Source organism: Diaphorina citri, unplaced genomic scaffold (assembly GCF_000475195.1).
Source record: "Diaphorina citri unplaced genomic scaffold, Diaci psyllid genome assembly version 1.1 scaffold181, whole genome shotgun sequence".
Lineage (NCBI taxonomy): Eukaryota > Metazoa > Arthropoda > Insecta > Hemiptera > Psyllidae > Diaphorina > Diaphorina citri.
The window spans coordinates 120,540-145,182 of NW_007377618.1; the positions used below are offsets into that span (position 1 = coordinate 120,540).

The following is a 24,643-nucleotide window of genomic DNA, read 5'->3' on the forward strand; positions in this document are numbered from 1 at the left end:
GCCCAGGACAAAGAACAAGTGGAAATCATGATCGCCAACGTTCACTAGACAGTAGACCACAAAAAGAAGACCAACAACCACTCAAAGGGTTAACACATTCGGTCGTCAATAAAGATATATCGATATCAGATGGTTGTGAAACTACATTACTGATTTAATGTAGTGTCCAGGTGAAAGAAGGAAAAAACAGCAGTGAAATGAAGTGAACAATTTCTTTTATAGAAAAAAGTCAACTTGTTCAGCAATAGAATGAAGGCCAGCCAGTGGAATAGAAGTGTTTACATAAAAACTTGATTGAGTAATGAATGGGTAATATTTTATTATTTTAACAATATTATAATTTTCTCCTCGTCTACAAATTAAATAATGAATTATTCATTACATTACATTCTTTTCTACTTAAAAAAAAAAAAAAAAAAAAAAAAAAAGGGAAAGTCAACTTGTTCAGCAATAGAATGAAGGCCAGCCAGTGGAATAGAAGTGTTTACATAAATTGAGTAATGGGTAATATTTTACTTGATTGAGTAATGGGTAATATTTTATTATTTCAACAATATTATAATTTTCTCCTCGTCTACAAATTAAATAATGAATTATTTATTCATTATCATTACATTCTTTTCTACTTAAAAAAAAAAAAAAAAAAAAAAAAATGCGGATGCAAAACATTATAGCTATTATTATGTACTTTCTATTAACACACCAAACTCAGAGATGTAGTGGTCTTCGGATCTGGAGGTTGGTGGTTCAGCCGTCCATAATCCCAGAATAGGGATTTTCAGTCAAGACGGTCGCTTGATAAACAGGAGAGCGTGGGTTCAATCCCAGCCTAGGTATAGAATTTTATCCTCAATATAATTTGAGGATGTGACCACAATAAGAGCAGTAGCCTACTGCTGGAGTACAAGGACTGCTCAGTCCTATGAGAGCCATATAAATAAATAAGCACTTTTCTATTCTCTAAGCGGGAGAGTGGGCTTTTTGTGAAGGGAGTTAAGCTGATTCCCACCGAGAATCCAAAACCTGTGTACTCACATGTACATTGTACAGGGAAATCTTATTCACATGGAAACCTCGCGAGTCTAAACTACCTTATTCACTGTGCATTCCATTCCAATTCTACATATGTATGGAGTTCAAACTTCAAAGCATTCTTTCTCGACTAAATAATATAGGTCTGGGAAAATCTGGGCAATTATATCCACTAATGATTGTAATAATGTATGTAATAATGTATGACTGTTTCTGACCAGATACTACTGGCACAGACAGCTAACAAGTCATTACCGTTAGGTTGGTTTTAATGGGAAAGAAAATGTATGATATTTAACAGATTTTAACTTTTAAACTGTACATTTTAGCTAGCCTAGTTAGCTCGGAGGGTTTACCGTGGTTCTCGGATTAGAATAAGACCATGGACTGTTCCCCCTGTCGTAAGAGGCGACTAATAGGAATGCAGGAGGTTGAGGATGGTGGTGGGCTTACGGGTGGTGCCGTAAGCTCTAGCATTCTATTCTCTAAGCGGGAGGGTGGGCTTTTTGTGAAGGGAGTTAAGCTGATTCCCACCGAGAATCCAAAACCTGTGTATTCACATGTACATTGTACAGGAAAATCTTATTCACATGGAAACCTCGCGAGTCTAAACTACCTTATTCACTGTGCATTCCATTCCAATTCTACATATGGAGTTCAAACTTCAAAGCATTCTTTCTCGACTAAATAATATAGGTCTGGGAAAATCTGGGCAATTATATCCACTAATGATTGTAATAATGTATGACTGTTTCTGACCAGATACTACTGGCACAGACAGCTAACAAGTCATTACCGTTAAGTTGGTTTTAATGGGAAAGAAAATGTATGATATTTAACAGATTTTAACTTTTTAAACTGTACATTTTAGCTAGCGTAGTTAGCTCGGAGGGTTTACCGTGGTTTTCGGATTAGAATAAGACCACGGACTGTTCCCCCTGTCGTAAGAGGCGACTAATAGGAATGCAGGAGGTTGAGGATGGTGGTGGGCTTACGGGTGGTTCCGTAAGCTCTAGCAAAAGCTGCCCCATTCAGTGCTTTACATTCTGACGGGCGAACTTTAACCGTCCTAAAAGCGAGACCCACCCCCACAGTCCGAGTGGGTATTTTCAGACTTCAGGCACCGGAGGGACACCTGCATGAAAAAAAAAAAAAAAAAAAAAAAAAAAAAAAAAACAAAAGAACACACCCGTTTTTTTATTTGAACACAATAAACTATCTATCTACATATCTATTCTATCTACAATGCTGATGACGTAGGAAACACACATATGAACATAGTTTGAGTACTTGGAGTTTAATTCACCCAGTCACAGTAAGTTAAGGAAAGGACACTCCCTACGCACGAGTCTAGAATTAACATGAAGAGAAGAAGAAGAAGAAGATAAAGAAGAAATCGAAGAGACGATGGAGGAAGAAAAAGAATTACTAGAAGAGAAGAAGGAAGAGCAAATAGACATAGCTGACATAGAACATACAAGAGGAATTTTTCTTCAGAATCATCTGTCAGTCACTCATCAAGTCATCATTCTCATCAATATTCCAACATAGGCAGATAGGTACTTTTATCCAACACATGCAACCGCACATTGGACTCCTCTTACACATATTTTTACTTTCTATTATTTTCACAAAGAACATTAATGAACATACCATCCTTCTTTATTTTGTTTATATTTGTTGTAATAATTTTCTGCAATATTTATTTGTAAAAATAAAACAAAAAGTATTAAAAAAAAATCCATCTAACACAAGTACATCCATATCAGGATTACATGTATTTTTCCTTATTTTCTTAGAAAATCGTGTTGCAAGCAACAAAACTGAGATACGTTCGAAATTTTAGACTGCAGCATCTCCTTTGGTGACATTATGAGTCAGAAAAAGCGAAATTTGGCTTTTTCACATAAACTTCATGTCTAATTGGTGAAAGTGTTTTTAGTCTCCTTTTCATTATTTTCTTTCGCAAATTGCTCTCTATTTTCACCAGCAACTTTTTCCTCTCTCTTCCTCTGGCAGTAAAGACCAAAGACCTAGCGCGAATGAGAGAGAGAGAGCTCTCCGATGTACAGTTCAGACTGTTGAGAGTCACTAACCCCCTCTCTTCGCTAAGTTAATTCAGTTTAATCATATAGAGATTATGGTCCTGAGCATTAGACACTTTAGACAGTGTAATGAGCGCATTACATTTCACAAAAGTAAGACCGACAGTCCGACAATCCTCAGAGCAGCCCAGGACAAAGAACAAGTGGAAATCATGATCGCCAACGTTCACTAGACAGTAGACCACAAAAAGAAGACCAACAACCACTCAAAGGGTTAACACATTCGGTCGTCAATAAAGATATATCGATATCAGATGGTTGTGAAACTACATTACTGATTTAATGTAGTGTCCAGGTGAAAGAAGGAAAAAACAGCAGTGAAATGAAGTGAACAATTTCTTTTATAAAAAAAGTCAACTTGTTCAGCAATAGAATGAAGGCCAGCCAGTGGAATAGAAGTGTTTACATAAAAACTTGATTGAGTAATGAATGGGTAATATTTTATTATTTTAACAATATTATAATTTTCTCCTCGTCTACAAATTAAATAATGAATTATTCATTACATTACATTCTTTTCTACTTAAAAAAAAAAAAAAAAAAAAAAAAAAAGGGAAAATTTTTTTTGAAAAAAAAATTTTAAAAAAAGGTTCAAAAAAAGGGGAAAAAAAAAAAACAAGACTTTTCAGCTTCATATTATTGGACGCACGATATTAGCATCATGATGAGCAGTTATTTAAATATAAAAACTTCACTAAAATTTCTCATCTCCGGTAGAGACTATGCAGCGTTTCCTCTCTGGATGGCCAGACCAATCTTTTGAGTACATAGTTAACATGGGATAACGTTAAGTGCTAATATTATGCATGTTGCTAAAACCATCCAAGAGATGCATAAACAAACCCCCTGTCCGTTCACTGTTTTGCCAACATAACACAGGTACCTCAGGTAAGTAGATAAAGAGTTCTAGAAATAATAATTAGACTCGGAATAATATCCGAGTGAAAGTTTCAAGACGATGCTTCACAATACGGAAGTTGCACTGGCCACTATAGGGTTCTCATTACTAGGGTTCTCATTAGAGTGGCTCGTAATCAAATCTTTCCTTCCGTGTGTGTGTTTATACCGATATAATGACTGAGAGAACGCATTCAGTTCGGCCCTATCAAGGAAATCAGATTGGCATCGAGACGCGATAGAGGTATTTTTCCGTTCTAGTTTTTTGTTCCCAACGATGAGGAGAAAATATGGAAATGTGAATGGACTGGGGAGTTCTGTGTGAAAGAAATACTGTTTTATGTACTGTTTTCTACTGAAAAATGGAGTTTCTATGATAAACCTAAGCATTTAAGCTACCTAAAAGTGACTGTGAAAGTCTGTTTTCTAATGAATAGAAAGTAAAATGGCCATTTTCAGACATCTTCATCTATAGCTAATTAGCTACCAACAGACCAACACCCATACCCCGGATTGAACAGTCTCCAAACATTCTCGAACACTTCTCAAACATGAGACTATAGACCTGGCCCTTATTCAGGAAAGGTATCAAGTATCAAGATCCCGAGATCCCACATGGGCGAAAAATTGGTGAAAGAAAAGAAAAACACTTCAACATGAAACCATAAACCTGACCATTCAGGATAGATATCAAGACCCTGAGACACCACATAAGTATCAAGCTATCAAGACCCAGTCTCCAAACATTCTCGAACACTTCTCAAACATGAGACTATAGACCTGGCCCTTATTCAGGAAAGGTATCAAGTATCAAGATCCCGAGACCCCACATGGGCGAAAAATAGAGAAAGAAAAGAAAAATACTTTAACATGAAACCATAAACCTGACCATTCAGGATAGATATCAAGACCCTGAGACACCACATAAGTATCAAGCTATCAAGACCCTGAGAAATAGCATCAGCGAAAATGGTCAAGGAAAAGAAGAAGAAGATCAAGAAAATTCGCCCGGAGCAGCGCGGTCACTTGCTCTTGCTAAATCTCTCGCGAGAGAGGAAAACCAGTTCACAGCGCTCGCCTAGTTCCGTCGCGATCCGCAAGATGGCGCCACGGGTAACGAAACACAACTGGTTGTGGCCCTTGACCTAGAGAGGAGACTGGAGACGAGGTAGTTCTAAAGAAATCCAACGAAGGAGAGGCTTTAATTTTTCTTCGTGAGAAGGGGTCCCCCCGCACTGCTCGAGTATTTTATTAAGGACCCAAATGTATATTTTACGTATGGAAAAGAGGTTCAGTGACCCCTCTCTCCTCATATGTTTCTGAGCACAACAGAACTCCCAACTGAATCATGATGATGGAAATGTGTTATACAGGGTGGTCGGTGGTGAAAATCCTGCCATTGAAGAAATCAAGCCTTTCCGAGAAGTGCTAAAAGGGATACTGAACTGAATCATGATGATGGAAATGTGTTATACAGGGTGGTCGGTGGTGAAAATCCTGCCATTGAAGAAATCAAGCCTTTCCAAGAAGTGCCAAAAGGGATACTGACCCGTCTTTAAAATATAAAAGGGAAAGGTGGCAGGATTTTCTCCTTCTAATTTTAAGAGAAAATCAACATTACTATATTTTCCACAAAAGCATCATTGATATTGAGTCAATTTTGATTTGACCTTATTTAATGGACTCATTATTAGTACAAATTTAGGGGAAAAATAACTAAAAAGGGTATTTAATTGTCAAAAAAGTGCGAGTGCCAACTAGCAATTCACAAGCTCAAACTACATAAAACAGCTTTTTTCGCAACCATTTCTACAAGTTGTTTGTTTACCCCCCCCCCCCTTCTTTACGCATAGATAGACGCCCCCCTGTGTACAATATACGGGATGGACCAACAGTTGCCATGGTTACCTAGATACCTACGCCGTTATCGGTTCTGATAAACACAGTCAACCCCGATTTTTTCAAGGGGTTTGATAGAGGGAACTTCTAAGTTCTTATCATCCCGAAAGCGAAGAGAGAAAGAAGACATGATAGGAGAAAGCTAGCCGTTCTGAAAATTAATTTTAAATGTTTATAATAAAATTCGCCCCGGGTGGGAATCGAACTCGCGACAGAGGTACCTACGTTTTGTCCACTGGCCTCGTGTAAACCAACCACAGTAGGACCATCAGTGTCCAAAATAAAACTATGCCTCTACAATAATATGCCAATTGAATGAGACACATATTACATGAATGAGACAATTATGAACACTGGTGCAAAATGTGTATTTCGCACACATACACTACACACTTGAGTATGTATTTCGCACATACACACCAGACACTTTCACCTAGACTGGGCTGAGACGACCCTGACTTGATATTGTTATACAATTGTACTACATGTAGGTATGCATGCGTTTTTTTTTTACTTTGTTTACTTCGCGAGCTGTATTCGCTCAAGGAAGAACAAGAGGGAGAATGAGAAGAAAAATTAAGATAGTAATGACGGAAAATGTGCGCTTTTTACAGGACGGACTTTTCAGCTTCATATTATTGGACGCACGATATTACCATCATGATGAGTAGTTATTTAAATATAAAAACTTCACTAAAATTTCTCATCTCTGGAGAAGACTCTATGCAGCGTTTCCTCTCTGGATGGCCAGACCATATATAGTTAACATGGGATAAGTGCTAATATTATGCATGTTGCTAAAACCATCCAAGACATGCATAAACAAACCCCCTGTCCGTTCACTGTTTTGCCAACATAACACAGGTATACCTCAGGTAAGTAGATAAAGAGTTCTAGAAATAATAATTAGACTCGGAATAATATCCGAGTGAAAGTTTCAAGACGATGCTTCACAATACGGAAGTTGCACTGGCCACTATAGGGTTCTCATTACTAGGGTTCTCATTAGAGTGGCTCGTAATCAAATCTTTCCTTCCGTGTGTGTGTTTATACCGATATAATGACTGAGAGAACGCATTCAGTTCGGCCCTATCAAGGAAATCAGATTGGCATCGAGACGCGATAGAGGTATTTTTCCGTTCTAGTTTTTTGTTCCCAACGATGAGGAGAAAATATGGAAATGTGAATGGACTGGGGAGTTCTGTGTGAAAGAAATACTGTTTTATGTACTGTTTTCTACTGAAAAATGGAGTTTCTATGATAAACCTAAGCATTTAAGCTACCTAAAAGTGACTGTGAAAGTCTGTTTTCTAATGAATAGAAAGTAAAATGGCCATTTTCAGACATCTTCATCTATAGCTAATTAGCTACCAACAGACCAACACCCATACCCCGGATTGAACAGTCTCCAAACATTCTCGAACACTTCTCAAACATGAGACTATAGACCTGGCCCGCCCAAAAGTGACTGTAAAAGTCATTTTCTAATGAAGTAATGGCCATTTTCAGAGACATATTCATCTAAAGCTAATTAGCTATACCAACAGACCAACACCCATACCCCGGATTGAACAGTCTCCAAACATTCTCGAACACTTCTCAAACATGAGACTATAGACCTGGCCCTTATTCAGGAAAGATATAAAGTATCAAGATCCCGAGATCCCACATGGGCGAAAAATTGGTGAAAGAAAAGAAAAACACTTCAACATGAAACCATAAACCTGACCATTCAGGATAGATATCAAGACCCTGAGACACCACATAAGTATCAAGCTATCAAGACCCAGCGAAAAATGGTCAAGGAAAAGAAGAAGATCAAGAAAATTCGCCCGGAGCAGCGCGGTCACTTGCTCTCGCTAAATCTCTCGCGAGAGAGGAAAACCAGTTCACAGCGCTCGCCTAGTTCCGCCGCGATCCGCAAGATGGCGCCACGGGTAACGAAACACAACTGGTTGTGGCCCTTGACCTAGAGAGGAGACTGGAGACGAGGTAGTTCTTGTACAATGACCTCTGAGGGGGCTCTCCTACAATGGTATTGTTACTATCATTGCTGGTTTCCAGTCATATGTACACACCTTCCTCAAAAATTGTTTGAATTGACCGTACGGGATTGGGACTGTCTTGGTGTGTTTTTCTAGGATCTTGATGGATGCCTCGGTTTTTTTTTTTTTTTTTTTTTTTTTTTTTTTTTTTTTTTTTTTTTTTTTTCTTTTTTTTAGGATTACGTTATTGGACCCCTAATTTTGGCATAGCCGTTCAGAATTGGAATCTAAATAGTCTAGTCATAGTTTGTTGGTATCTTTTTTTCTGTCAAAATGGGACATTATTATTTTGATCAAGGAATTTAACGGGCATCTTTGTTCAGGCGGGTAAGAGCACGCCGCCAAATGGAGGGTAAAACACCGGTCACTAACACCTTAGCAGTTATACAGTGAAGTTACCCCTAGAAAAAATACTGCTTGAGTTTTGAAGAAAATAATTATTATTCTAAATCAACAGAGAAGACAGAAAAACGTGAGCTTAGTCCGAAATATAATGGATGTAAGTAGATATACAGAGAACACAAAAGGTAACCCAAAATGGGAATTATACTCAGTTCTTATCTTAATACAGGTTCAGTCTTTTCCGTGTATAAATACAGTTCCTCAGCTAATGGCGCTCTCTCTCTCTCTCTCTCTCTCTCTCTCTCTCTCTCTCTCTCTCTCTCTCTCTTGTTTTAATGTAAGTAGGTATACAGAGAACACAAAAGGTAACCCAAAATGGGAATTATACTCTTAAGTTCTTATCTTAATACAGGTTCAGTCTTTTCCGTATATAAATACAGTCCCTTAGCTAATGGCTCTCTCTTTCTCTTTCTCTCTCTCTCTCTTGGTTTAAAGTTCTGATGAGGTTTATCTCTCTCCTTCTGAGTATTACCTATTACCTACTCTCTCAATCAATATCATTCTACTTTCTGAGAAATTTCTGGGGTCCCGTTTTTCAAAATTTTTCAGGAAATATTTCCCGAGTTCAAATTTCGGGTGTGATTTTAAAATTTGTCAGGATGTCTTGAGGGAATATAACTAAGACAATGACTTTTTCTGTGTATATGATTTCTCAAACCAAAAAGTGCCATATAAAGACTCATATGGGATATAGCCGATAAAGGGTTTAGCAAATATGAGATATCAGTTCGTTTCAAGGGGCGAACGGGGGAGGAGACTATCCATCCATTTCGGACTTACTAGTACCCATCAGCCAAGCTCAAACTCTTTAACTCTCTGTAAACAGGTCCTTGATGAGGTTTATCTCTCTCCTTCTGAGTACCTACTCTCTCAATCAATATCATTCTACTTTCTGAGAAATTTCTGGGGTCCCGTTTTTCAAATTTTTTCAGGAAATATTTCCTGAGTTCAAATTTCGGGTGTGATTTTAAAATTTGTCAGGATGCCTAGTCTTGAGGGAATATAACTAAGACAATGGCTTTTTCTGTGTATGTGATTTCTCAAACCAAAAAGTGCCATAAAGACTCATATGGGATATGGGCGATAAAGGGTTTAGCAAATATGAGATCTCAGTTCGTTTCAAGGGGCAAACGGGGGAGGAGACTATCCATCCATTTCGGACTTACTAGTACCCATCAGCCAAGCTCAAACTCTTTAACTCTCTGTAAACAGGTCCTACAAAATTAAGCAAATAGGATCCAACAATTTTCAATTCGAAAATTTCGTACACGGTTTTAAAATGAAACCAAAACTCAACGTAGCAATCATAAAAAAAACTCCTTTAATAGAAGCAGCACAAGTAGAAAAAATTTAGTTCATCTGATATTCAAAACATGAACCGTTAGTTAGCTACATGGGTTTGGAACTTCATGGACTCATTTCCTTCGAGAAAATAAAACGGAGAAATTCAATCTGATGGCAAAGAGATAGGAACATTGATTTCGAAACAATACATGATTGGTTTAAGGTAGAACTTTGATAAAAGTAGGTACATGATTCTTGGGTTTTTGGTATAACGGGGGTTCAAATTTGGCACACCGCACCGTGTGATTAGTGATTAGTAGTGATTTTTCGTCTGAAGTTCATTCTTGACGTTCGTCAAAGAAGCGTTTTGTTCGATTAACAGTAAACTTGGAAGGCGAAGGGTACGCCGCAGGGCTGCGCTGGAGCGGAGGCGTTCTCTACCACCTAACCCTTAAAGCTCTCTTTTATGGTTTTGTCATATTTTGACCCATATGGTCACATTTTGAGGGAGTAAACACCAGATTTAATTTAAACAAAAGAGTTAAAGCACTAAATTAAACTAAGAATGTTAACATCTCGGGAAAATTTAGAATCAATTCTGTGGAATGATGGAACACATTGATTTAAAATAAAATGAGTTCCACTTTAAAATCCAAAATTATCTAAACTTGAAAAACTATTAGCTAAGACAAGAAAGATTAACAACGTATTTCCGAAAGTCATTTTCAAAAAAAAAAAAAAAAAAAACTTAAAAAATTATCTTTCAACGTATTTCCGAAAGTCATTTTCAAAAAAAAAAAAAAAAAAATCTTAGAAAATTATCTTTCAATTTTAGACTAGGACCAAGAACTGAAACTAATTCATAAGAAATCTCTCAAAGTGGGCGTGTACGCTTTGTTCGAATGCTTGAGAGCTTTAGATCATTACTTTTAAAGAATCTACGAAAATAATATTATAGTCATGATAATGACGGAGAAAAAGTAAATGATGATACAAAAATATCTAGGTACTTGGTGAAAATTGTTCAGGAAATTAGAAGTACGAAATCGTATATGTATACGGGGTTGATGAAATAAAGACAAAGAAATCCGAATATAATACAGGAAGTAGGCTTACATTTGTCATATCTAAAAAAAAAAAAAAAAAAAAAAAAAAAAAAAAAAAAAAAACAACCAACCCTCCTCCCGTTTTTTGCGTATAATTAAAAAAAAAAAACTCGAGTCCTCTTCGGCTGTTTCGGCTAATTTAACAAGAAGGAAAATATATTTCTGCTAATTTTACAAAGAGGAAAATATTTCTGCTGGTTTCACCAACGACATCAAACATACACCATCGATTCTTCAAACCTTCACCTACGTCAGAAACATTCATACGAACAAATACATAGAATTCATACAAACACACAAGAATAGGCCAGGGAAAAAAAAACTCATATGTGTCCAAAACCGAAAGGAAATGGTAGCCACACATCGACCAGCGAGAGTACGTTAGGTGAATATGTTATCAACGATGTTCAATACGTTGAACCGTGCAACATGGATACCAAATGTGAAATACCATGTTCATAACACTGATGGTATGTCATCGAGTCATCAATATAGAGAAACTTGTTTGAGAAAAAAACTAGGTAGAAGTGTTTCTTGGCCGTAGAGATTTGGTAAACCAACTATTTGAAGGGAGAACAATAGAAAATTAATAAAACATAATAATAGGTTGTATAAAATCAGTAATTTGCTAGTTTTTTATAGGGGAAAATTGTACATATTATTATGTGCTTTATTTATTCTGACAGAAAATTCGTCTGAAAAGCCCACCCCGGTACTACAGTGCATTTCTTCAGGGATTATATTATTATGTGCTATATGAAGAAATATGTGGGTATTGGAGATCTGTAGAGAGTGAGTTATAGGGAACCCCTCTTTTCAGTGGACCACTCAGTCAATGAGTCAGATAGTCAGATCTTTAAAAATTCTAAAATAGGGTATTCAGATTTTTTTCTGGCTCAGTTACGTACTTACGTACACCCACATATCTTCTAAAAATGAAAATATTCACGGAGAAAAATATTTCATAATATTTTTGAGGGCGGGTTATTATGAGATTTTTTCACATGATTTTTACATTTTTCTCCTTTTTGGAATGAAATTAATTTAAAGTTAAATTCAAAATACAAAGTAAGAAATAAGACACCTAATTACCTCTACTCTTTTTCCCGTTTTAAAACTGAACATGAACATTCTTACAATAATTAAATATAAAACCCGTGTTTAATCAGGTTGGAAAATTCATACATGGCTTTATAAATAATTCATAAAAGTCTATCAAATAAATACTCTTACAGATAAAAGAGATTTAAATGTATTCAGATTTAATGAAAAATATTAGAACTTATACATAATACACATTGTTTGAAAATATTAACTTTTTGAAAATTCAATACAGAACATTTTCAAGAAAATGATTTGAGAATAATTAAGTAGCTTTAGGAAAAACTTATTAATTTGTGTGAGAGGAAAAAAGCATACAAAGGTCACATTTCTATACAAAAGTTATTTGACAATCTTACATTTCTTACACACATGATATAAGTAGGAGGGTAACACCTGGTTGATTTTAAATCAGGTGGGAAAAGTGTTGAGCGATGGAATTTTTTAGTAAAAAAAAAAAAAAAAAAAAAAAAAAAAAAAATGCATTCTCTTTAGAGGGGCTGAGCGATGGAATTTTTGAGTAAAAAAAAAAAAAAAAATATGCATACAATATTAAATCAGGCGCGAACACATGCAAGACATGCAACATGCACATAACATGTGAAATTGAAAATTCATGCGAAAAACACGTGAAAAGTAGTAGGAGAAAAGAAATTTTAGAAATATCGCATGCACAACAGAGGAAAATAAAAATATTGCCTACAACACGTGGTGGAAATTATCTAGTAAACATACATAATTATGTAAGTAGATATATGGAAAAGTCATCTTAAAAAGCATAACTTAGAAATCAGCCTAATTTTTATTGACCTGCAGAAAAAAGAAATAGAATAGGAAAAGGAAAAATTCTTAAACTATTGTACTAATGGCTTCTTTTCTTGAGATAAAGATAGGTGTTGGGATGATCAAGCATTATTTTGAATGGAAGAAGAATCAATTTATAAAGATAGAGACCTAAAATTATCATCAATTAACCTGTGCAACCTAAAAGCCCTATCAACTTTATCAGATAACGGATTTGATTTTGTTCTTCAAAATCCTCGATTTGAACTATCTATTTTTCGCTCAAAAAGAAAGGAAGTGGAAAAATCATTTAACTTATTTTCAATTTTTTCCCAGTAAAGCGAAGACGATTTTCTCCTTATCGTCTTCATTCTCTTATGCTTAGGTCATATCATATTAACATATCAAAATGCTGAAAGCTTGAACTTATTCTGAAAAGACCTTTTCAGAATTTCCAGAAGAAGGAATTACCGAGGAAGAGTTGCAAAATATTCTCAAAAAGCCCATTGACATAATTTTGAACAATCTGATATAAATAGTAAAATATGTCTGCAACTAACTATCAATATTGCAAGAAGTACAGTTCAGTAGTAAAATACTAACTGTATTGTTAGTAAAATACTTCTCAATTATTCTGACACAACCTTACCCGTGTTCTGGGACTAGGTCGATTTTCTTTTTCTTTTCACTTTCATTGAAATTAATTCGGTAACGCTTAACTAGATCTTACGGTGAAGTCAGTACGAAATACTATAATAGTATATCGAGTAATAGTGATAATAGACATAGACACCGTTCTTTCCATTGTGGTGTTGCTCTGGTCCGTTTGGTAACGAAATCGATTCGGTACGGTTTGGATTCGGGGCGGTTATGTAATGGAAAATCTCGGTGAGGATACGACCACGATGCTTTGTAGTGCCTGAGATAGGCTAGCAATCATTACATATTTTCAAATAAAAATTTTCTTTAGTTATAATAGAGGGAACTGTAACTGCTAAGGTCTTATCGTCCCGAAAGCGAAGAGGGAAAGAAGAAAGACAGGATAGGAGAAAACCAGCCGTTCCGGGAACGAACATTATCGAACCCGTGGCCTAGCGCTTTCAGGGCAGCGAGCTACCAACCAAGTTAACTAAGCTGGCAATAAAACACTTCATCCAAGGTAATTCTAGAAAATTTCCCCATCTATAGGGTCTTTTGAGAATATGTATGTTCAAAATTTCAGCATTTTACATTGAAGATCGTTCAGCATGGACGAAATATAAAATTTGCCATATTGCCTACATTGTATCTTATTTTGTTCAAGCTAGGATAAAAAGCTTTTATCGCTAGGTCCTAATTTCTATGAATTTTTCCACTTTCATTTCTTTGGGCCTAAAAAAAATTGCCTGGAATATTCACAATAGTAATAAATTAGTATACACTATACGTGTACTCTGTGCAAGGTACCAATACTCAGATTGACAGTTCTGACTACTTTCTCTATTTAGAACGGAATAAGAAAACAGTAAGGTCTTCTCCACTTTCCAGAGAGTAACACGTGGAAAGAAAAGAAAAAAAAAAAAATAGAGAACCCAATATTGGCCAAGTACTGAGTAGGTACATATTTTCACAGAGCCCAATATTAGCCAAATACTGGGTAGGTTAGAGAACCCAATATTGGCCAAGTACTGAGTAGGTACATATTTTCACAGAGCCCAATATTAGCCAAATACTGGGTAGGTATTTTGAAATGGATTTGATGACCAGCGAATAATCACCATCAATGAAGAAACCAACTGTAATAAAAAGTCATCAGGAATTGTTCAAAAATGATACGAAAATTTGGTTAGAACTTGGTCCTGAATAACGGGGGGGAAAAATACTCTTGCTTCAATAAATATTCGATTTTCTAATCCTTGTATCCCTTTCCAGAATATAATACTTGTAAAACATTTTCCCTTCAAAAGAGGTCTAAAACTCCCGGTTTTCTTTCTTTTTCTCATGGCACACAAAGACCCGTCTCCTATCATCCGAGAGAGGCTGAGAGGGAAAAAATGCAAAAACCTACAACAGTGTAACTCAAACCCAATACACTCCCTCGGTGAAAACTGAACCTGTCTCGAAAAATTTCTCAACACAAAAGATGACAACACAAAACACTCCGAACTCCAACGCAAATCTGAGAATCCCCATCCCGGACAATGTGAAAATCTGAAAGAAAAAAGGATCTACCTGCACATTGAGAGAAGGCAGACCCTTTTCCCCCCTTTGGAAACAAAAACGAAAATAGAAAAAGGGTCTTTACTTTATCTAAAAAAAAGAAGGAAAAAATCTAATCACGGGAGACGGGACCTAAAAAAAGATTTCTTCATGGAGAAGTTTTCAAAGAAATTTTGAAACGTGAGCATTTCAAAAAAAAAAAAAAAAATCGTTTCCCACCAAAGAAAAAACTTCTCGAAAGAGGGGGAGAAGTTTGACATGCAGATCCAAACGTACATGGACCACACGGGGAATCGCTCAAGTTTTCCTCGGATTTTCTTTGTGTTCCTCGCGAAATTATTTTTCGAATTTTTTTGAAGAATGTGACCAATTGGCCATAACATGAGCCTTCAACTCTTGACTTTCGCACACTTCCGGGCACGGGCACGCTTGATGGAAAAGCAATTAGCAATTTTGGGAATCTTAAAAATTGAAGGTAAATGGGGACATGAGGTTAAATATCCAAGAACCCTCAGGGTATTTCTATTGTGATTAATCAGATTCCGTTGTCCCCAATTAGCAAACTAATGATGAAGATCCCATATTCCCATCAGTATTACATGGTCAAAATCCTGAAACAATCGAGTACGAAATTCCTTCAGTTCCACCAAAGTTTCTAGGTAGGTTATTGCACGTGAAGAATATCAAATTTGTGTACAACTACATAAGTACATTATATTGGATATTATGATAAATGGGGAATCTGTGATCGCAAGTTCATGTAGAGACGCCTCCCTAGTCTCCAAACCATTACATAAACTTCACACATCCGGTGAGAGTTTGCAGGAAAAAAAGACATTATCTACTTAGGTATCTTAAAAAAAAAAAAAACCCTCGCCAGGCAAACAGCTGAAATTGTCCCTCCCCTTTTCGTATCGAGTTCACATCATCAACCTTTCACTTTGTACTTTGAGAATTGATGGTTGGAAATTTGGTTTAGCATAAATTAATGAACAGCGGAGTTTGAAATTTGCACTTTCAAAAGTACCTATTTCACTTGTACAGGGTGGGGAATAAGCCTATACCCAGCCGGACAGTATACTAAATAAAAAAAATTTCAGGGCCCAAGTCCCCTCTGGACCACAGGAGTCAGGACATAAGTCAGTCTTAGAAACATCTCGTCGATAAGAGGTATTCTATTCTATCCTATTCCTATTACATTCAGTCCCTATCCCACGAACCGCAACTTTCCCCATTTCCGTTGAAATTCGAGGAACCAAAACGAAAAACCGTACACGGGCACAAAGAAAACAAGATGGCAACCTTACACAACCTGAAGAAGATGCAATAGAAAAAAAAACCTGTTGAAAATGAAAACCCAATCTCCACACATACAAAACACAAGGGGAACTCGAAAACTTTTCGTTTTCTCTCGGAGATTTCCCGATCTTTCCCGAATCGAAATCAAACGCGAGTGAAGTAGGGGGAGAGAGCAAGAGCATTTTCTATTCTGGGTACCAAGCGAATACAATCCGGCCCGAAGGACCAAAAGTCTGAACGCGGTCTCGGGTCTCGTGAAAGATTATTTTGGATTAGGGGAAAACGGAGGGGCCGAGATCTCGAGTCCTTGATGCACCAGAAGAAACGGAGAGAAATATACTGAAGGGGGGTACCTGTGCATGTGAGACCAGAAGATTTTGTTCTCAGATGTGAGATGTAGCGAGAGAGAAAATATTTGACGGCTTAAGGACTAAGGAGCAGCGGAGTCGGGGAGCCCCGTGCATTGTTCTGTCTCCTGAGGAGACCTTTCGGTGAACCCATTTTCTTTTCCACTTCCTTCTCAGAGTAGGTATATTCAGGAAAGTACTGCAGTTTTCAAGAAAGTTTTTAGTTTACTTGATGTAGTGGTCCCACTATGGGCTGATATTTAGGATGGTGGAATAGAAAGATTTTCAAAACTTAAACAAAGATTGCTCGTGGAAGTGGAAAATAAAGAGACTCCTAAAGTACTCTTCATCCAATAGTGCTGAGAATAGAAACCGAAGAGAAATCGAGAGAAAACTGGGCACTGGGGCCTGGGCATTAAGCTCTCAAATCGGATGAAGATACAACAGTAAGTTATTTTCTAAAAGACTTCAGTAACCTGATTTCATTATCTGGAACATTGAAAACGTAATTAAAATATTCCAAATTTTCGAAATAAATTCCAAAATCCACACGAAAATTTTAATAAGGCACCGAGTAAAATTTCGAACTACCAAAGATAAGTCTCAACCTTGTGCCAAGAAAGAGGAGGAGCACCAAACCGAGTACGAAGAAAGAAGAAGAGATCCAAGTTCGAAGTGAAAAATTCCTCGACACCAAATAGAGAAATCCCCGATCCAAAATCCTCGCGTAGTGAAAGGTGCCCGTGGACTTGGAAATAAAAATCACTCTCCAAACAGGTTTTTTTCCATGGATAAGTTATTTGAACTCTGAAGACCTCTTTTTCCTCCTTTTTCTTCATTCCAGCCACATCGAGGTCTTTGGTTTCTTCGAGTCTTCCATAGTTTAGAAACGAACTCGATAGAAGATGATACACCTTCATGAGAGGAGAAATTTAAATGGGAACTTTTCTTGCAAAGACAATCGTGCAGCTCAAAAACATTACGGATCTGAATACCTACCATCAATTTTCACATTTTAAAGAACAGAATCGGGACCCTAATTAAAATCAATTTTCAAGGGCCTTTTATAAAAAAATTAGCCCTCCAAAAATTGCAAAATTGAATCAGTGGTCTAAAATGGAATCTGTCTACAGGTAACCAATTCCAAGATCATAACGGGCGAATTCCTGGACCTTCAGAATGAAAATCAAAGGTGGTAATAAGACCAAAGGCGTTTTTTACCAAAGGCGTTTTTTTTCCAAGGGGCAAATACAGTGTCTCATCTAAGCAGTGTAAAACTAGGTCTACATACTCGTAATTCTAAATATATATCCTATTCAGGGTCTGTAGTCTGTATAACACAGAGGTGGTCTCTAAAGCTCAAAATTCTAGGAATTGTAATTTCCTCATGGGTGGAAGGTCTCAAGTTTCTGCTGAACCTCTGAGTCACCAGTTGGGAATGAGATTTTCTTTAAACCCGATAGACTCTAAACAAGACGTGTGCTATTATAAATATTATCATCAGCAGTACTATTGGTAAGGTTAAGGCTAGAGAGGGTTTAGGTTTTCTCACAAGAGTCATCATGATTTACTAGGAAATGTTCAAGTGATGTGAGTATCCTACACAGAACTTCTTTTGTAATCACCGAACGTAACTCTCTAAGTGTAGAAAAACTCTTGACAGGATTCTTTAAAACAACTTTGCTATACCGTTCTCGTATCTAACCTGCATACATGGTCATGAAAATTTGGAAAGTGGTAACTACAGACAAAATTTAAAGATGGAATCATCATTTTTACTTTCCTTATCCTATAGGGAGGAAAGTAATATATTTCCTGAGATCCTGAGATAAATTATGCGGAATAGTACAATGGTAATCATAATCAAAGCCAAACACTCGTCTTATCAACAATACCCCTGATAGAAACTCTTGTTACGTAAAAATGGAAGGAAAAATCATTGTTGAAACTAGTTGAGCAACAAACACCGCAAGACGAAATTCCGTCGAACGCAGAAGTGAAACTGAAATCATTGTTCAACAATTGAAGAACAGAGATACCAAACGAACACAATAAAGCATTGCTCAAGAAGTCAAGACATGGTGATCAGTGGCTGAAAATCAAGCCTATGCTCTCGCAAGACAAGACATCAGAATGAGTAGATTTGTGAAAAACAAGCTAAGACGATATAACAGTATTCTCCTAGACACAAGACATCAGAATCAGTAATCTGGTGAAAATCAAGCTATGAACATAAAACAATGTCCTCCAAGACACAAGACATTAGCGAGTTACTGAAAACCAACATAATCAAGTTAAGAAAAAACAATGCTCCCAAGACACACAATCGAAGTCGCTGAAAATCAACGCAAGAAACAGAGCACGGAAAACAACCAGCATTCAGGCAAAGAAAAACAACATGGCCGTTCGTTATGAAACTCCCAGAGCCAAGGCACATTCTTATGTTTTCTTTCCATACGCGAAATGTGCCATTAACCCGCGATAACAAGGAAAATTTAACGAAATAATCTATTGGAGAGTGTGGGATTCGGAAAAAATTGCTCACTAATGCTCACACTTGTTTCACATAATTTATGAAGGCCTGAGACCCGAGCATATATCGCAATCACTCATTGATTCCGTGGGGAGGCTGAAAACTCAGCTAGTAACTATGGTACGAAACTGTGTAAAAAATCAATTAAAGAAACTATCTCTCCTAAAGAGGACTACAAACAGACATGGGGATATGTGAGGTGCAAAAATTATAATACAAGAAAAACTATAGAAACTCGGCTAGTAACTATGGTACGAAACTGTGTGAAAAATAAATTAAAGAAACTATCTCTCCTAAAGAGGACTACAAACAGACATGGGGATATGTGAGGTGCAAAAATTATAATACAAGAAAAACTATAGCATAATAAAAATCATTAAACGTACCCAAAATCTAATAACCTAGTACGAAGCAAAAATAAATACACAGGACATGATGGATTCAAGAACAAAATTTTGTTGGAAAATATGGTATTTTCGCGGCACGTTTTATGTACACAGCAAAAAGTGAGGCAAAGCGAAAAATAGCTCCTCCCTAAAGGGAACGTAAACTTAGCTAAAAAGCCGCCATCGTTTTAAGAGAAAATACCCGAACCACCTGACGAAGTTGGGAAAAAAGCAGAAGTTTACAAATGACCTAATCTGGACAAATTTCATTGGACTACTCGCCACTCGCCATACCAAAGTATAGTAAGCGCACAATTATCTTAACTGTAAAAATTGTTTTGTAGTCCAGTTAGCCAGTTACACTACCAAGCTGGGAGAGCTGGTTTTCAATCCAAAAAAAAATCCAAATCCAACATTAAATTTTGTTCTTGAGAAAAAAAAAAAATAATAAAATGCAAACGAACAAAATTATAGAGGAAATAATTTACATAAAAAAATACCCTGGTGAAAAAATAAAAATAGGATACTCGTGGAAAGATGTGAAAACAACAAGACTCGCCATACCAAAGTATAGTAAGCGCACAATTATCTTAACTGTAAAAATTGTTTTGTAGTTCAGTTAGCCAGTTACACTACCAAGCTGGGAGAGCTGGTTTTCAATCTAAAAAAAAAATCCAACATTAAATTTTGTTCTTGAGAAAAAAAAAAAATCAAAATAATAAAATGCAAACGAACAAAATTATGGAGGAAATAATTTACATAAAAAAATACCCTGGTGAAAAAATAAAAATAGGATACTCGTGGAAAGATGTGAAAACAACAAGAACATCTGTAAGCTATACAAATTCAGTTTGGTAAGTCAATCTCTTTGGTTGTTGATTTCGAAATCAAGAACAGAAAATGTTTCGTCTTGGAAAACATGTTACAAAACATTTTAATGAAAATTTGATTCCGTAGGGAGGCTGTTACTGCTATTAGATTATTAGATACATATGTCAAAATGTGCACCAAATATGAATATTATGTACTTGATACCTATTTTCAAATATGCACAAAATATGAATACTCAATACCTTATTTTCTGTATGTATGGACAACAGTGTATGACTGTGTGTTTGGCAGAGGTGGCAATCAATGAGTAAAATACATTTTAAATATGATAAGCATAAATTTGGAACAACAAAATCATAAGATTTTGAAAAATAATAATACTATATTATTATTTTCAGATAGTAATATACGTAGCTACCGTTTTAATACCACTCCTTATCCTTAATGTTTCCCCGTAATAATAATTACGATTTTCTGTAGCTCATTATGATAACAATGTGAGCAGATAATAAAAATAATTGAAAATAAATAAATAAAATGGACACATTGATTTTTCTAAAGCATTCGACAGGTTTTCAAGTCGGTATGTCACAAGGTCGGTGACTCGGACCTTCCCCTCAGCAAGCACTCTAAATATTTGAACATTCGTACCAAATAAAGTACTTGATGTGTGAAAGCTATGTACTCGACTTGTCTGTGAATATGTACCTGATATGACTGGACTATTCACTTATGCTCGATTATGTATGAGAACACAATCGACACCTATAATGCGATTGGCTAACTTCAATATGATAAGCATAAATTTGGAACAACAAAATCATAAGATTCTGAAAAATAATAATATTATTATTTTCAGATATTAATATACGTAGCTACCGTTTTAATACCACTCCTTAATGTTTCCCCGTAATAATAATTACGATTTTCTGTAGCTCATTATGATAACAATGTGAGCAGATAATAAAAATAATTGAAAATAAATAAATAAAATGGACACATTGATTTTTCTAAAGCATTCGACAGGTTTTCAAGTCGGTATGTCACAAGGTCGGTGACTCGGACCTTCCCCTCAGTATCTCAAAATAAACATAGGTATTTGTCCTCTTTACAATGCAAACAATCATCCATCAAAGAAAACACTTTGATAACGGACTCGCAAAGGTTCTTAGTACCGAGTTATGAGATTTTTTTAATGGATTTTTTCTTTTTTCAAACGTTTTTATCTTTCTTTTTCTGCGATCGATCAATAAATACGTTGTATTGATCTTTGACATGAGAAGCTTCTTTGATAAAATCAAGGATATCATCTGACCGCACACAGATTATAGGTAGTACCTAGCGAGTGATGTAAGGCGTATGGAAAATAACAGTGCTGAGATTAGTAGGAACAAGATCTAGTTATGTACAAAGGAAAGGAAGAGACCGGAGAAAAAGTCCTTGTCCTTAACTTTTTTGACATCCTAGAAATCTGCGCACTGGCAAAGAAACTTCCAAGCTTTCCCTAATTTCCTATGAATGGTCTTCCTTATCAAAAAATAACAAAATACATCAACCCGAATTCGGCATTAAATTCGACAACTACCCATCAACAACGGCGGACGAACACTCAAATGGCAACCAATGATTAATTCGATGACGAAACAAGAAAATCCACAGAAGAAACATCAGATGAAGTGATCATTAAAGTGAAAGTCTCGCACAGCTGAGGACTGCTACAGGAGTTTGACAAGAGCAGAATACACATAAGCAGGTGGGTTCTCTAAATTTCTAACCAAGGCAGCCAAACAACACTCTGGTATACTGGCATTGTTATTCAATTTAGAAAGACATCATTTATTTATTTGATGCTAATGAAGAGAAAAATTTCTCATCAAGGAAAAAAGGATTTTAAAACTTACGTGATATACTCACGTAACATACAAGAAGAAGAAGAATTTTAATCACATTTTTTCCATAATTCTATAATTTGAATTTAGATGTATTTTAGCAACGATTTCACAACTGAATTCAAAAAAGACTGTTTCGATGCTAAAAAGAGAAGTTCTATGTTTGATTATGTAATTTGCACACAATTAAATTTTCAGAAAAGACACAAAATTTTGCATTTTAGACTTAAGTCACACAAAGAAATTCTTGTTGATAATTTTCACATCTTTCCACTAGCGAGTACCTCAAGTTCCCCCAAAGAGATAAAAAAACACACATTTAGAGCAATACAAAGGAGGAGTAAAAATCTTACCTTTGCTGTCCTGAAAGCTGTCGGAATTGGGCAGAGCATCGAGAGGAGAGCTCCATAATCCATATTGTTCAAACCGGGCTGAGTGATAATGGATCGTTCATTTCTCAACTGTATAATTGACGATTCATCGGGGGAAATTAAACAGGGAGTAGACCGGCCTGAATTTCCGTTCCTAAAGGAAAAGAAAAAAGAAATAGCAAAGGTTGAGGGCGAAGGGTATCCACTCGTAAAATTTGTAGTCAAAACCAAATGTCAGCCCAAAAGCGATCACCCTAGGGCTGATTGAGGGCTGACGAAAAACGCCGACTTCGTCTGTACACGGGAATAGGCGAAAAAGAAAAGAATAATTGACGAATCACCGAACGAACAAACGTGTATCATTAAGTAATGTAAAAGAATAGGTACGTGGACATCTAACGTAGAAGAATATTAGAATAGTCATGTATGGAAAGGAAAAGAATTTCTCATTCATGTTATAATTTCTGAACTAGTAAAGAAATACATCGGTAGGTACTCGTGGTATGAATTTGAAAATTTCGAAAGGTGTAGCTCTCAGAGCGATGAAGTTTAGAATTGAGTTCACCACACAACACATGTAGCCTAATGTAGGAAGGAAAAGAATTTCTCGGCTCGCAAGCCAGGTTGGCCTCTCACACAATGCCCTAGCAGAGAAAAAACTAACGGATTCGTATACGCTACATCCATACACAGCACATATATGAAGCATTAGAATTACCTGAACGTAACTATACGGACCTGCGAGGTAGCGCTGTTGGCATAAGCTTTGAATTATCAAGTAGACTTTAATGAATGATTGTAATTTTCTCATACCAACAGGAGGTTTTCTCCAAGAATTTCTTTTTCATCGTCAAACGGGTTTCTATCGGATCTGTCGTCGTCAGCGCGGACGTCAGATGGTTTTATAAGGAGGTTATTTTTCTTCATAGCAGACATTTTTGGGCCTCAAGGAATCCCAGAACTTCACATCATGAAAAGATTAAAAGGCCCTCACATTTCCCTACTCTGAAAAACTAGCTGAGAGAGTTCACATCCAAAAGAAAGGGAGAGGGACTCTCAATAATCTGCGGGTATGCTGGTCCCATGTTCCAAGCTTTTCACCCGCAATTAAAGCATAATAGAACCACGCTTCACAATAATCACAGAGAACCACGCTTCACAATACTCAACACACTCTCAGGACTGAAAAGTCCCCTTACCCCCCGCATGACTCAATTAACCGCGTTAATTGAGACCAATTTAAAGTTCCCTAAGCGAGTCAGCGTCATTTTAATAAAATAATAATTTTTCCCCCTTTTTCCTGAGCGTTCATAAATTCCTAATCTCTCCGGTGAAATCAACATATGGGTTGCCAGGCGGTAATAAAACGATTCCTGCGAAAACTCAAATACCAGCATGTTGTGTCGAAACCGGAAGTCATTTTCTATCATTAATAAATTCTTCGCTCCCGTTTTTGTCCAAGGACTGCTTTGTTAATTCTGTGCATCCGGTCCTTGGGACATTTTTCATTTCTACCTAGTTTCTTCGTTCGGCGAAATTTTTTGAGCTTGGACTGAGTTTGGGTGGTTAGGTCGAAAAGCTCAGAAAAGTCAGAAGACTCAGAATCCTGCCACCTGCCACACAATAAATGAAGCCTAAAAAATTGTCTCTTTAAAAAATTGTCCCACATAAGATGGGTTCTTAACAACTTATATTTATTACAAGCTGGTATAACCTCTGAGCAGCCAACTTAACTCTGTACACAAAAAGCCCAATTTGAAGGGCAAACAGCTCTGTAGGGTGGGTTGACCTTATAAGAATCTACCTTTGAGTATACTCCGAGACTGTTTGGGTATGTATAGTCTCATTCTAGCAGGATAAACAAGGTATATTCTATTCTAGTCTCAGATATTCTAAATGTCCATAGGTAACATCCTTTGTGTACCCGAAACATCCTCTGTATACCCGAATAGGCTTTTCATTGTCAGTTTCTTCATTGAAAAATGCCACCAGATGGATTCCTCGTGGATTACGAGTTTTAGGTGGTTTAATTTCTTCTCTTAGAAACACACTACTACCACGTCACGTGAGCTCACCTTTTAGTTCCAATTGATACAAGTTGCTGTTGGCGCAACCATTATTTTATGAGCTGCTC

The 24,643-nt window shown here is 36.5% G+C and overlaps 2 protein-coding genes across 2 annotated transcripts in view; both read right to left on the reverse strand.

Annotated features, from left to right (window-relative positions):
- LOC113465912 overlaps nucleotides 1-22,523 on the reverse strand; it is a 98,081-nt gene extending 75,558 nt beyond the window's left edge. The window contains exon 1 of the mRNA XM_026820864.1: nucleotides 22,492-22,523. The gene's annotated coding sequence lies outside the window, so the exon portion shown is untranslated. The remainder of the gene's footprint in view (nucleotides 1-22,491) is intronic.
- Nucleotides 1-24,643, reverse strand: part of LOC103505550 (longitudinals lacking protein, isoforms F/I/K/T-like) — a 116,545-nt gene that overhangs the window by 66,545 nt on the left and 25,357 nt on the right. The gene's annotated exons all lie outside the window — the stretch shown is intronic.